This window comes from Solanum verrucosum, unplaced genomic scaffold (genome assembly GCF_900185275.1).
Source record: "Solanum verrucosum unplaced genomic scaffold, falcon-dt-bn FXZP01000261.1, whole genome shotgun sequence".
Classification (NCBI taxonomy): Eukaryota; Viridiplantae; Streptophyta; class Magnoliopsida; order Solanales; family Solanaceae; genus Solanum; species Solanum verrucosum.
In genome coordinates, this window is record NW_026019969.1 from 10,340,447 (window position 1) to 10,355,280 (window position 14,834).

The following is a 14,834-nucleotide window of genomic DNA, read 5'->3' on the forward strand; positions in this document are numbered from 1 at the left end:
TGGATAAAGGAATAAGTTTTTTTATCACAAACTTGTACTTTATTTGACGCTATTCAAGGCACAATAAGACTATCCACATACAACATTTTTGAAATATTTTATGTTGTCAACTATCATGATTTATAGTATTTTTACGATAGATTCACTTAAAGAATGAGTGGAATTTTTTGTATTTTTTTTTCAAAACATATTTTATGTTGTCAATTACATGATTTATAATATTTTTACGCATTTTTTAAATATAAAAAACCCAAAAAAAATAAGACAAATAAATTAAAATGGACCCAATATATGTTATTTTTGTTGTCTCAATTTATGTCACACAAATAAAATTTGGAGAGTCATCCAAATTTTATTTTATTTTTTTAAAAAGTTTTAAGTTATTAATTATTGTGATTTATAATATTTTGATGTAACTTTCAAATAACCAACATTACTGGTCAGTTTGTCCTAATTTATGTGATATGGATAAAAATACAAAATTAACCCTTTTAAAATGTCTTTCAGATATTTTAAGTTGTTAATTATTATTATTTATAATACTTTTTTGGTAATTTTAAAATGATATGTGTTATTTTTTCTGTCCTAATATATGTGAACCTGAAAGAATTCTGAGAGTGAACCTATTTTATTATATAACTTTTAAATATTTTAAATTGGTAATTATTCTAATTTTTAATGCTTTTTAAGTCATTTGTAAATGATATATGTTGCTTCCTTTGTCCCATTTTATATAGTATAAATAAAATTCCCGAAACCAACTAAATTTTTAATATATTTTTTAAAATATTTTAAATTATTAATTATTGCGATTTATAATATTAAAAAAAAGTACAAAACTTGTATCAGCCAAAAAAATGACCACGATAATTCAAAGCCTACAGAAAGCAATATGGTTGTACGTAATTTTTAAATACTTAATATATATTACTCCACTTGTCTCAATGTATGTAGCATTGATAAAATTTCAAGATTCAATCAAATGTTGTTAATTGTTAACATTTATAATACATTTTACGTAGTTTTCAATAATTTACCATTAAACAATACATATTACTACTTTTGTCTCATTTTATGTGACATTGATAGATTAATTTTAAGAATCAGTCAATTTATTTTTTCTGTTTTTTTAATAAATATTTTAAGTGGTCAAAATCACGATTTATTGTATTTTATACATAATTTTTAACGATAGATTAATTTCAAGAATTAATCGAATTTTTTTATATGTATTTATTTTTGAAATTTTTTATGTTGTCAATTATCATGATTTATAGTAATTTTACGCAATTTTTAAAAAATTTAAAAAAAAATTAAGACAAATAAATTAAAATGGGCGCAATATATGTTATTTTTGTTGTCTCAATTTATGTGACACAAATGAAATTTGAAGAGTCATCCAAATTTGCATTTTTAAAAAAATGTTCTAAGTTATTAATTATTGTGATTTATAATATTTTTATGTAACTTTCAAATAACTTACATTGCTGGTCACTTTGTCCTAATTTATGTGATATGGATAAACTTACAAAATTAACCCTTTTAAATTGTCTTTCAGATATTTTAAGTTGTTAATTATTATTATTTATAATACTTTTTTGGTAATTTTGAAATGATATATGTTATATTTTCTGTCCCAATATATGTGACCCGGATAGAATTTTGAGAGTCAACCTATTTTATTATATATCTTTTAAATATTAAATATTTAAAGTCATTTGTAAATGATTTATTATATTATATTATTATATATTATATTATATTATATTATATATATATATATATATATATATATATATATATATATATATATATATATATATATTATATTTATTTCTACTATATAATAAAAGGGGTTTTATTATGATATTATATAATAGTAGAATATATATTATATAAACTCCCTTTTATTATATAGTAGAAATTACAATTACAAAATTAACCCTTTTAAAATGTCTTTAAGATATTTTAAGTTGTTAATTATTATTATTTATAATATTTTTTTGGTAATTTTAAAATGATATATGTTATTTTTTCTGTCCCAATATATGTGACCCGGATAGAATTTTGAGAGCGAACATATTTTATTATATATCCTTTAACTATGAAATATTTTAAGTCATTTGTAAATGATTTATTATATTATATTATTATATATTATATAAACTCCCTTATAGTAGAAAAACAAATATATATTATATAGTAGAAAAAATGATTTATTATATTATATATTATATATTATATATTATATAGGGAGTTTATGATTGGACATCACAATGTCCCATCATAAACTCCCTCTTATATAATAAGAGAATATATCAAATTATAGAATACAATTGAAACACACTAATGTAGAAACAAATCACGATGGTAGAGTATTTGTTTTATCATTAATCCAAAAAGTAAGAAAATTCAAAATTCTTCCGGCAACAAAGCATTTTGAAACCGATGATGCTTGCATCTGACATTCCTCCTACAAGATATGTATCTCGGATACATAATAATTATGTATATCAAAATATATAATATAACTGAAACGCACTAATTTAGGAACAAATCAGGACGGTAGAATATCAATTTTATCATTAATCTAAATTTTTTTTAAAAAGTAAGAAGATTCAAAATTCTTCCGGCAACAAAGCATTTTGAATCCAATGATGCTTGCATGTGACATTCCTCCGACATCATAGATCCAAAAGTTTGTTGAATCCAGTGATATTACTCCAACCGCTGGATTAGTCCTTGTGACATTTAGCTTTGGGAAAGGGTTGCATATGCCTAATTGAAGAGCAGTAGTTATGCAACAATTCGGCAGATTGGGTTGAGATTGAAGTCAAGAGGCAATAGATGTCAAGTATCATCAATTAGGAATGAAAGAGGATTGATGGATGTGGGAATGGGGGAGACGGTAGATGTGAGTATAAGACATTCACTTGTTAATGGGTCATTAATTAAGGAGTTTAAATTTAAGATAATTATTCTATATCATATTTAAAGGATTTCTGTATCTGATTAAATCTTTTAAAATATATGGTATAAATATAAAAAGTGATAGTATGTGTAATTGTTTTAAACTAGAGGTAAATATTGTATATATGGTAGTGATGTATGTGTAGTGAAATAGTTTTTTCAGTAGGGGTAATAAGATAATAAGAAAATTGACCAACTTACATATTAAAGGCTACGTATTACTATTCGACTTTCTAGATGTCAATACCAAAAAATGACACAACATATAATCTCTTTTTATTAATTGGCAACATTTAGCCCCTTTTTATTTTTATACAAAAAAATGTTTTTTAAAATTAAAATTGGCATAATTTAGCCCACGTTATTCCATGGGAAGTTATTTCTATTTAAATTAATTATTTTTAAGTTTGGTGGCAGCATGTGGAACTTTGTTCTTTTTTTTTCTCCTATTTGGGATCTACCTCTAACCATTTTCAATGCTTTTAATTTTGTTCTATGTGCTTTTCAGTATGTCAAATCAAGTCCAAATTATTTATGCATATCAGTAATTATGTCTCTCGCATTGTATACAACTTTTGGATCATGATATTTTTATTGTATTTCTCTTCCAAGTATAATTGAGGTAGCAACTCGTTGCGACATTAGTCTATCATTTGTAGGATAAGTGTGTTCAGCAATGAATCGTCTAACTTTGTATATTTTTTTATGTGTGTAATGCTGAGCATTTTAATTTCCAAGTGCAATCCTCATTTACACACTGAAGGAAGAATATGAAATGTATACAAAGTTTTAGTGAATGAATACACAGATATGTATACATGATTGTTCATTCACGTGATAAAAACTCATTCATGTGATAAAAGATTATTCGATTCAGTGTTTACTTTTTTAGTGAATGAATACACGAATATGTATGCACTAACGCATTGTATACATGATTGTTCATTCACGTAATAAAAACCAAATCATTTGATAATAGATAAACTATGCAATCTCCCGAGTAACCATGTTGTTATATTCAATTACATTCAAATTGTATGTGTTGGTGTTACCATGAGCTATTATTTGGGTATTGACCTCCCCATATTCTTCTCCATTAATTGAAAGTGTATGATGAATATCTATGGCTTTCCAAGTTATGCACAATGGTTAGTCTTTGAAGTTTCCTGAACCTTTCTTCAATTCGATGTATACTTGTAATTCCATAGTGTTTCGTATCAACATCGGCATAGAATTGTCATCAATTTTATAATGAAAATCTAACGAATTCAAGGAAGTATCGACATTTAGACGGCTTGAAATCAAACGAGTGAATCCGTTGAAATCAATGTCTGTTGTAATAACCACCCCTCCATGGAATAATTACAAAATCATTTGCGCTATTCTAGTCTCCACTATGATGAATCAACACTATCAAAGATGCCATCTATTTGTTGATGTTTGTAATAGAACCTCGTTGATTTTTTGTATTGGATACATGAATTTTTATGAATTCATGGAGTTTATGGATACTGAATATGGGGAGTTTATATGGTTTCCCACGTTCCGTTTTTAATGTTGCGTGGCGGTTAGTTTCACAAGATTATTTTTTTAAAAAAATAAAAATCTATTAGTAGCTGTTTGTTAATATGGGCTAATTTGTGCTCTTTTTTTGGATCTATTAAATGCTATTTAATTATGGGCTATTTATTGCTAATTTTCCATAACAGTTATATATATATATGTCATTTACATATAGGCCCAAAAAGTTCGAATTTTAATTTTAATGTTAATTTTGGGTTGCCTAAGCCCATCCCCAAGTCCAAGCACTTTTAAAAGGGAGAAAGAGTGTGCTATTCAATGAAAGGCAAAAACAGAAAAATGCAAAATAAAGGCAGAATTAAATAGAGCAGTTTCAAATTTTCAATGCACATGACATGATTCATTTTTATTTTTTTTTAGTTAAACTGTACGACTTGCAGAATTTTTAAGAATTTGAAAGATAACAATATGTGCTTTCATTTTTTTTCACTTTAAATTGTTCACAAATAATTAAAATCAGTTCTAATTTTCAAATATCATGTTTTATTTTAAAAATAAAAACTTACTTTTTAAAATTTTCACAATTAACAAACATGGTCAAATGCCCACTCATTTCCCTCCTATCTCTTTGTAGCTATTTCCTTTTTGGGTAACATTTTATTTTATCATTTATATCTCGATCAAATTATTTACTACAAGATCATATCGTAAAATTACTATCTTCTCTTATCTTATGACTCTATACTTATATCACCGAGAAACTATTTAACATGATGAAAAAATATTTATTTTAGAATGGAGCAAGTATATATTTTGATCTTAGTGTTTTTATCGTTACAATTGATGTACTTGACATGATATATTAAGATTTTGCAAGATATTCTTCTAGACTCTAGTCATCAGAGGCAGAATTAAGATTTTCATTAATTATGAATGATTCAAAATCGAAGTCCCCTTCCACCAAATAATTTTCTACTCTCTTCCTTCATAATTTCAAGAAAGTAAAAGGGTACAGTATTCTCTATTATCAAAAGCATACAATGAGGTGCACCTCAATGCCTCATACACGTGCTGTTTCTATTAAGAAAATTTTAAAAAAGTTTCTCATAGTGCTATCTTTTTTAAAAAAATATATAAAGTAACAATTTTGTGGCTATTTCATGAAGAAAACAAAAATTGGTTGGTGTGATTTGTGCATGTCTGCATGTACCACAAAGAATAATTAATTAACTGAATAATGTAAAATCTTGACTAATTAATGTAGGTATATATGAAACGTGTACTGTATTTACATCTTTTTATAATGTAGCAATGCACATACACGTAGGTTCAGTAGTAATCTAGTACAATTAGAAAATAATATAAGTTAGCTGCAATAAAAAAAATGTAAATAAAGTATAGTTATTTTAAGAAATTTGATCCTAAAAGTCTTCACATCTCAGCTTTGTCACTTAGGCAACAAATCATTGGAGGCTATTAGCCCTCAAAAAAATAACTGGTCCTCATTATACACATTAATCTTCATTAATCCTCGAATTCAGAACTTCTCCTTATAATTATAATCTATAAATGTTAAATTCTATAACAAGTTTTGGCCTAACTTTCCAGTTCCATTGAAAATCCACAATCAGGAAAGTGGTGTTAGTAATATTGCGAAAAGGTTTAATTTGGTGATAATAGTAATACATAAAATTACACGTTTTGCTCTTTAAATGATCTTGTTTTTTATTTTTGTTCTTTAGTCGAACATTTTTTAGAAACTGAAGTTATATCTGGACATAACTTATGAATATTATGATTCAAAATTATAAAACTGTCGCTTCTTCTCCCACTTTTCTTCAACATAATTGATACTATATATTGTTGCGAAACAATTAAAAATCACAATAATATATAACTTATTACTTAACAAAATAATAGTACTGAAATTAATTGGATAGATATTACTATTATTAACATTTTAAGTAGTACACAAATAATGTTTGAATCGTGCTGGACACTATCTTAAGAAATTGTGTTATCAATATGAAATGTTTCCCCAAAATTAAACAAGTCTTCTCTAATTGAATAGGTGGTACAAAAATCTACCAAAAAAATTAATTACCATCAGTAAGTTCTTAAGAGGACTTCAAATGGTGATTTTATTGAAAATCAACTATATGTGCACTTGGTACCTAACTTCATGTCTTTGAATCCGTTAAAATTAGGGGCAAATATTTGGTGCTATTTTGCTATCTCTGACCATCTACACTTCCAATTAGTAATGGAGTAAGCAAAGTAGGATTTGGTTATTCCAACCCTCTATTTAATTGCATTAAATCTTTTAAGTCCAAAATATACTACTCCCACTAGATTTATTTTGCGTTCCAGCATTTTTTTTTCAAATTAAAATAGCTAACTCATGTGCAATTTCCACGTTGCTCCGTTGTCTTCTAGCTTTTGTCTGATTTTTTAATTTTAAAAATGTCAAACGGAGCTTTAGTCAAAGTCACTTTAATTTTAGGATTAATTTACAATTTACAAAGATAAAAAAAAGTACAGTAGCGATATAATACTGTCACGTAACGGATCTAAATCAAGTTTTAAATTGCATATATTTATCTTATTAGTACTCTTTTTCCAAAATAATCAGTGAGAATACTTGCTAGAATTAATAAGCTTAATCTATCGTACAATTAAAACAAGTTTTTTTCTTCATGATTTATAATTATATAAAACGCAATTTCTATTTCTTTGAATATTTAATGTATGTTTTGAAATTTGAATAGTATAAGACTATAGAGTATAGAAGACACTAGCCAACCTAACTAATTTTGTTTTTGCATGAGGATAATAATGAACAAGGAATATTCATGTTTAGGTTGAAAATAAATTTCATAGATATAAATTATAATATATAGTTGAATTTTCTTTTATCTATACATCTCATGGTAAATCAATATTTGCTACTCATAAAGTCAGACGTTAGTCAATTACTTATCCAATTGTATGCTGGCAATTTTGTAACTGAGCTACCAAGTCAAATTAATTTCTTCAGTGGTGGCTAATAATCATGATTCATAATAAACAATCAATCAATAGTACTAATATGCCAAATCATTGAACAACTTTCTCACAAGTCATTTGTTTTATTATCTAAATGCTGACAGCCAGTAAATTAAAATTGAGTAAATTAAATAGCTAGGATTCCCATTAATTAAATTATATGCATGGCCACTAATTTGCTAATTCCTTTCACATTGGAGAGCTTTGACTAAAATGAACTAACATCCACCATTGTACATAAATATAATGTGAACCTAGGGTGTCTTTTAGAATTTTTAGTTAAAATTATCCCTTAGCTTATTTATACGAGTAGGTATATTTTTGTTTTTAAATATAACCTTTGAACATAGTTTAGTCCCTTAAACTTGCTAAAAAGGAGAATGTTTGATCCAACTAACAAAACTTAAATTAATGGCGATTATAAATTTAAAAAAAAGAAAAAAAAAAAAGCTCTATTTCCTTTTCGGGTAACATGTTTGCTAAAAAGGAGAGTGTTTATTTTTATAGCTATCGTTAATTTTAAGTCTGTTCTATTAGTTGGATTAAAGTTGTTCAAATTTATATTTGAAGAACCAAAATAGATCTACTCTCATAAAATGAGAATGATTTTGGCTAATAAGTTGTTCATGGTTATGGTTAAAAAATTAAATCGAATCGCAATTCGAATCAAATCGATTAAAAAAATTGATATTTGGTTGGGTTTGGTTAGGTTTGGTTTCAAATTTTGAAAATCGATATTATTTGGTTTGATTTTGATTTTACTAAAAAAAACGCAAAAAATAACCAAACCGAACCGATAAATTAGATATATAAATTCTATAATTATTCATAAATAAAATATAAATATTTTGTTAAATTTTAATTAACTTAAATCTTTAACTTTACAATTTTCTCAAGCCCAACTATAACAATCATAAGTTCAAGTCCATCAAAATTCATTTTAGTCTTTAACTACCCTACTTCACATAAAATAGTCAAACTTTCTCTTAATGGAAACACTTTGTTCATGTAATAATAACTCTAGTATTGCTTAATTGCTTAATTGAACTGGCAATAGCTTTAATGTGGATTGTTCATGTGCTAGGTGTTTGTGTCTATTGTAAGTCCTTAAATAAATTACTATTACTTTCAAACCGAATAAACCAGAAAAACAGATCCAAACCGAACCAACCAACAATAACCAAACCGGCGGTTATCTTTTTCGTTTGGTTTGGTTATAGAAATTTAAAAAACAGACTAGATTGGTTTGGTATTGGTTTTAATCAATAACCGAACCATGAACACCCCTACTTGTGTACAATGGTTCGGCGGAAAATATTTTTTGTTTTCAATTTTTTTATGAATGTTTGATTGGTCAAAATTTTATAAATAATATTTTCTCTGGGAAAATAATTTTTAAAAAAATTATAAAGCGCGAAAATAAGTTTCATATTTGGTATTTCATGCTATTTGCCTCCACTCCACCGTCGCTCCAGAATCAACACTTAGAGCGTGTTTGACATAGTTGTTGGGAGGTCAGAAAGAAAAAAAATATTTATTTTGAGAAATTAAGTGTTTGACAAATTCATAAAACTGTTATTAAATGGAAGAAGAAGCTGTTTTTCTACAGTTAGGAAGAAGCTAAAACAAAAAAAGAAATAAAAAATTATTTTTTAAGACTAAAATATCTCTTACATATATACATATTTATCATATATCCCATATTAATTAACCCACAAATGTAATAAGTTTGATTATTTTTTTTAAAGCAATTTTGGACTTTTATTAATAATCTCAAGTCAAAAAGATTACACCACCAAACACCACCTCAAGCATAGCCCAACCCAAAACGAGCCGAGATAAACAGAAAATTAAAATTAACAAAACAAATAAGAATAAGCCTATTCCACCTTTCCTAATGTAATAAGTTTGAATGATTTTTATTTCAAGATTTTTTTTTAAAAATATAATAAATTTTTTATTTTATTTATGTTTATATTGTTTTTTATATATTATATTGTATATATTACTTTATGTATTATATTACATAATTAGAAATAAAAGTAACAACGATATTTTTGTTGGATTAAAAAAGAGAAAAAATAACAATTAAAGATTTAAACTCTCCCAAAAAAGTAACAAATAACAATTTTTCTTTTCTTAATTTACTTATTATTTTATTTTAATTTGAAAATTTTAAAACTTTAGGGTATTATAACAAAACAAAAAAAAAGGATAATAGCTAAGATTGAATCCAAAAAATAGGTAATAAATAGTAAAAAGATTCTTCTTTTCAATATTTTTCAACAATATTTATCTATGTATAATATTGATTGAAAATTTTAATATGTATATTTTAAATAATTAAATAAAAAATGTAGTTAAAGTTTCTGTATTAGATGTTTAAAATAGTTTATCTCTATAAAATAATCTTAATATTAAAAGCACATTGCTACCCTTTTTCGTAATTTGACTCTCAAAAACACTTCTTTTTTTTTTTAAAAGTTAGTCAAACACAAATTGCTTATCAAAAACACTTTTCAAATGAATTTGCCAAATAAAAATTGCTTTTTTTGAAAAGCAATTTTTTAAAAAGCTATTTTAAAAAACGCTTCTAAAAATAAATAGTTTTTAGCTGCGATGTCAAACGAGCTGTTAGGTCTCTTAGCCCTCGAGTCATTCCAATCTTCAATGTTTTTTAATTTTTATTATCTAAGCTTATAAATTATAAATATTGGCTTTTGTTCTTACCTTATAAATTTGAAGCCATAGATAAATATGGATAGCTCATTTTTTGATTAAACATAAATTTATTTTTGTTACTCTTTAAGAATTTTCACCTTTTAATAAAATGTTTATCATTTAAGTAACTAACTATAAAGACAAATTAAATATTTTATCAATTTGTATTTAATTATTTTCAATCTATTCATATTCAATTTAACTTATCCATTAAAAATCTTAGTAGCTCAGTTAGTTGACTATTTAAACTCTCACGTTATTAATAGGAATTGAATTCCTCATATTATAAAAAATAAATAAAAATCCATCATTTTTGCTGCTCACCCTTTGTAGCTCCCTCTAGTTCCGCCACTACATCTAGCTAGTGGCGGAATCAGAGAGATATGGTATCATTGGGAAGCTTCTTGCAGTAGGAGACAAAGCATTGTCTGGTGAATGTATCTTTCACTCATCCTGATTAAGGCAACGTTGACTTCGCTATATAGTGCCTAATTATAAATAATTACTATTGACTTTGTATATTTCTTAAAAACTATAAATAGAAGGGTAATTTTATTATATTACCCTTTGAATATAATAAATATAATGTCTTAAAAAATGTAGAGAAATAACTATAATTATTAATAAGAATAAATTAAAAACTAGTGTAAATTATTCATTAATTTTAGGGATAAGGGTCTGAAAAATACCCCAACTTTGGTCGGAATTTGTTGTTGCAATACTAAACTTTCATGAGGACCTATTACCTCTCTAGACTATTTAATACCTTATTTTAAACATATATATTTACCCATGTGGACATAAAAAATAATGCAAAATTATAAATAGTAATGTGTCCACGTGAGCACATATATTAAAATACACTATTAAATAGTCCAAGGGGGTAAAAAATACAATACTAAATAGTCTAGGGAGGTAATAGGTCCTTATGAAAGTTTAGTATCGCAACAACAAACGACCAAAGTTGAGGTATTTTTCAAACTCTTATCCCTTAATTTTATAAAGTGAATAAATATTATTAAATATCTCAAAATAATATAATAGACTACTTTTATTAAACGGAGAGAATATTTTTGATCAATTCACGTAATTCATGCAAATCGGCTAACTATTTCTCAAGTGGAACGCGTTCTTCACCTACTAAGATGATGACATTTGATAGACGACTTTTCAGCTATTCATTTATTTATTAGTTTTTGTGCCTCAATATTTGTGATTTTTTATTTTTTTATTTCGTTCGAAAAAAAAATACATCACATTTTACTTATTAAAAAAATCAAATTTAAAAATTCTCTTTTAATATTATTGAAATGATTTAATTTATAGTTACACAAATTACGAGATTTGTTATAAATCATAAATTTTAAAAGTATTTCTTTTTAAAATTATTTTTTAATGTCAATTGAAAAGGTGTCACATAAATTAAAACAAATTATTGTTTATCTTTTTTGGATTTTACGAATCTTCAATGTACAACGTACTACTGCATTTTAACCAGCGGTGGTACAATTTTACCGAAATTACATTGAAGAAATTAATAAAAGTTTTCTATGTACAACGTACTACTGTGGTTAGAGCCTAGACGTGGCCAATTCAAGATTCACTAAGCTTAATAGGTTTGATTTTTTTTTAGTTATAAATATTAAATTTATTGAATTTTTGAAAGTATAAGTTTATAGTTCTAACATTTATTGAAATTGTAGTGGACTTTCACGTATAGACAATTCCCGCCTTAGGACCCCTATTGTGATATTTGTGTGATAAAAAAATATTCGATTTGAATAATTCTTATTCTAAAACTGCGCCATTGACACTGTAGTGTAACGTGTAGTGCCTGCTTAGAATAGTTGCATACAACTTGTTTATATATTTATAGTTTTTGTAAGATATTTCATATTTCTATAAAGGAAATTAATGCTTCTTGCTTACTTTTCTTTTTCTTGGCTGCGAAAGTAAAGTTGACTGATTAATATGTTTTTTTTTTTTTTTTAATTCATCTAATAATAGATTAATATATAGTTGACTGGTTAGTATGAATAATAATTGAACATGGAGAATTCCATCTTAATTCCAATATTAACCTTAGCTTGGATAACGTTAAGATATCGAAGTTCCTTTCTTTCATTTTTAACTTAAGTACTTTCCAATAATATAATATTAAAATAATAAGGTGGTAATCATGAATTTAATCCAAATCATAGACACAGATAATTTACCATTCTTCGCACACAAGACAAAACAGACAACTACACCAATAATTTTTTTGGAAATACTTTTAACCGATAATTATTCCTTGTTGCATGGATTGGTGGACTTACACTTGTCAAAGTAAGAAAAAAAGTGTTCATTGATATTTCTAATTTCTTCCCCGAAAAATTGTATGGTGTAAATTGATAAGAAAAATAATTGGGAAAAGGTAGAAGTACCTCTCTAGACTATGTCCCAAATCTCAAAGACACACCTTAACTAAACTAAGGTCCTATTATCTCCTAACACATTTTTTTGTAATTCTGTACACGTTTTTGATTTACGTGGCATCCAAATATCTCCCACGCGCCTCAACTGCGTGGAGTTACGGGATGTGCCATTTAAGCCAAAAGGTGTACAAAATTACAAAAAAATGAGTTCGGGAGAGGGGTAATAGGACCTTAGTTTAGTTAAGGTGTGTCTCTGAGATTTCGGTCATAATCTAGGGGTACTTGTTGTCTTCTCCCAAAATAATTTATATGTTTATACATATATAAGATATTTTGAATTTTAATTATTTTTGTGTTTTTTGACTTTTGAAACTTTACTATGTAATTATTGCTCATTTCATCAATTTTTTAAAATTTGCTTATTTAAAAAAATTATTTACGAAAAAATACTTTTATTTAATAATTTATGTTTGAATAATACACGTTTGTTAGATTACAACTGATATTTGTGCATATCCAAGATCCCATCAACATCGACATTATCCATTTCCAATTATTATTGTGATTTGTGGGTCGTCCTCTTCTTTTTCTTTTTCTTTTTTCTAAAAAAATAAAAATAAATCATGACTCAATTCGAATAGATTTTGATATTTCTATGCAGGTGACGTGATAACTCCTCTGCTTGTATAAACATGTAATCATGTGTTAATGACACTAATGTCAAGTTGTTAGATTGATACCTTAATTAATTAATAATTATGACTATTGACTAAGATGTCGTGTATTTTGTCGGTTTTAAAATAAGCGGCATTTTAAGATTTCAAGAAAAGAAGATTTTATTTATTCAAAATCATGCTTGTTTATTTAACCAAGAAATAAGAATTACGTAGTAGAATTTAGTTTCTCTTCGATTAGGGAAAAATTAGTAAAAAGTAAAAACACTACTCCCTCCGTTGCTATTATGTCATAATTTTTAGATTTTCCGTCTCTTAAGAAACTATGTAAATTTACTATTGCATCTTTATCAGTAATTTCTTAAAGTCAAATTTTCAATAAATGAACATAAATTAATTTATTTTAATTAATTAAATTGATCAATGAACATGAATTAATCATTTAGTTTTTCTTATATAAATCTATTCATATTTTAAAGGCTAATAATTATCGAGGGTAAAATTGGAAGAATAATGTAATTTATGCATTAATTTTGTGAAATGGTAAGTAATATTAACAATTTATTTTTAATAAGCACACTTATAAATAGGAATAAATGAAGTACTTATTTTCTAAAAAATGAGTAGTTCCTCAAAGAATGTGGTTAATTAAAAATGTCATTTACAGTAAAACTTCACTAAATTAATATAGGTGGGATTATGAAATATTATTAGTTTGTAGAAGTATTATTTAATTGATAAATTAATATTATTAATTTAAAGAGTGTTTCGTGAAAACGTCATTCATGAACTTGAGGTCGTGATTAATGATGTCACCGCAAAAAAATTGATGTCAATAACCGTTTGGATTACTCAGATGAAAGTGATACATGTTCAAAGGTTCATTACTTAGAAGAAATTGTGGATACCATCGAAAAAACAACGTAGATAATGAAGTTGAAGATTATACAATACCTTTGCAACCAGTTACGCATAAGAAAACACTTATTGCATCTAGAACTCTTCACAATTTTACGGTGCAGTTCGAAAAGATAACACTGAAATTTTTTGATGCAATAAGAAAAGTTAGAGATAAACTTCAACCAGTTTTAACTGTAACAAGAAAAATACACAATAAAATTATATTTCACTAAATTGTCTTAGATATATTTGTACTTTTAAAGAATTATTAATTTATCTATTGATGGGACCATATTTATACAGGGGTCTTCTAAAAATATACTATTATCTTATCGAAATGGACAATTTTTTCCATTGGCCAAGTTGGATCGGAAGAAAATATAATTTTACTGAATATTAATTTAATGAGATTTTATTGTTTTTGCAGATGAATTATTTCATTAGCCCCATACGTCACATTCATTATTAGCTTCTCAATTGGCACATATGCTTTAATTGGCGTGTTTTCTCGCAGTTTCCCCAAAAATTGAATATAAAGTGGTGAAAGAGAATGTATTTACCAGGTAAAAGAAAACTCCTAATTTCT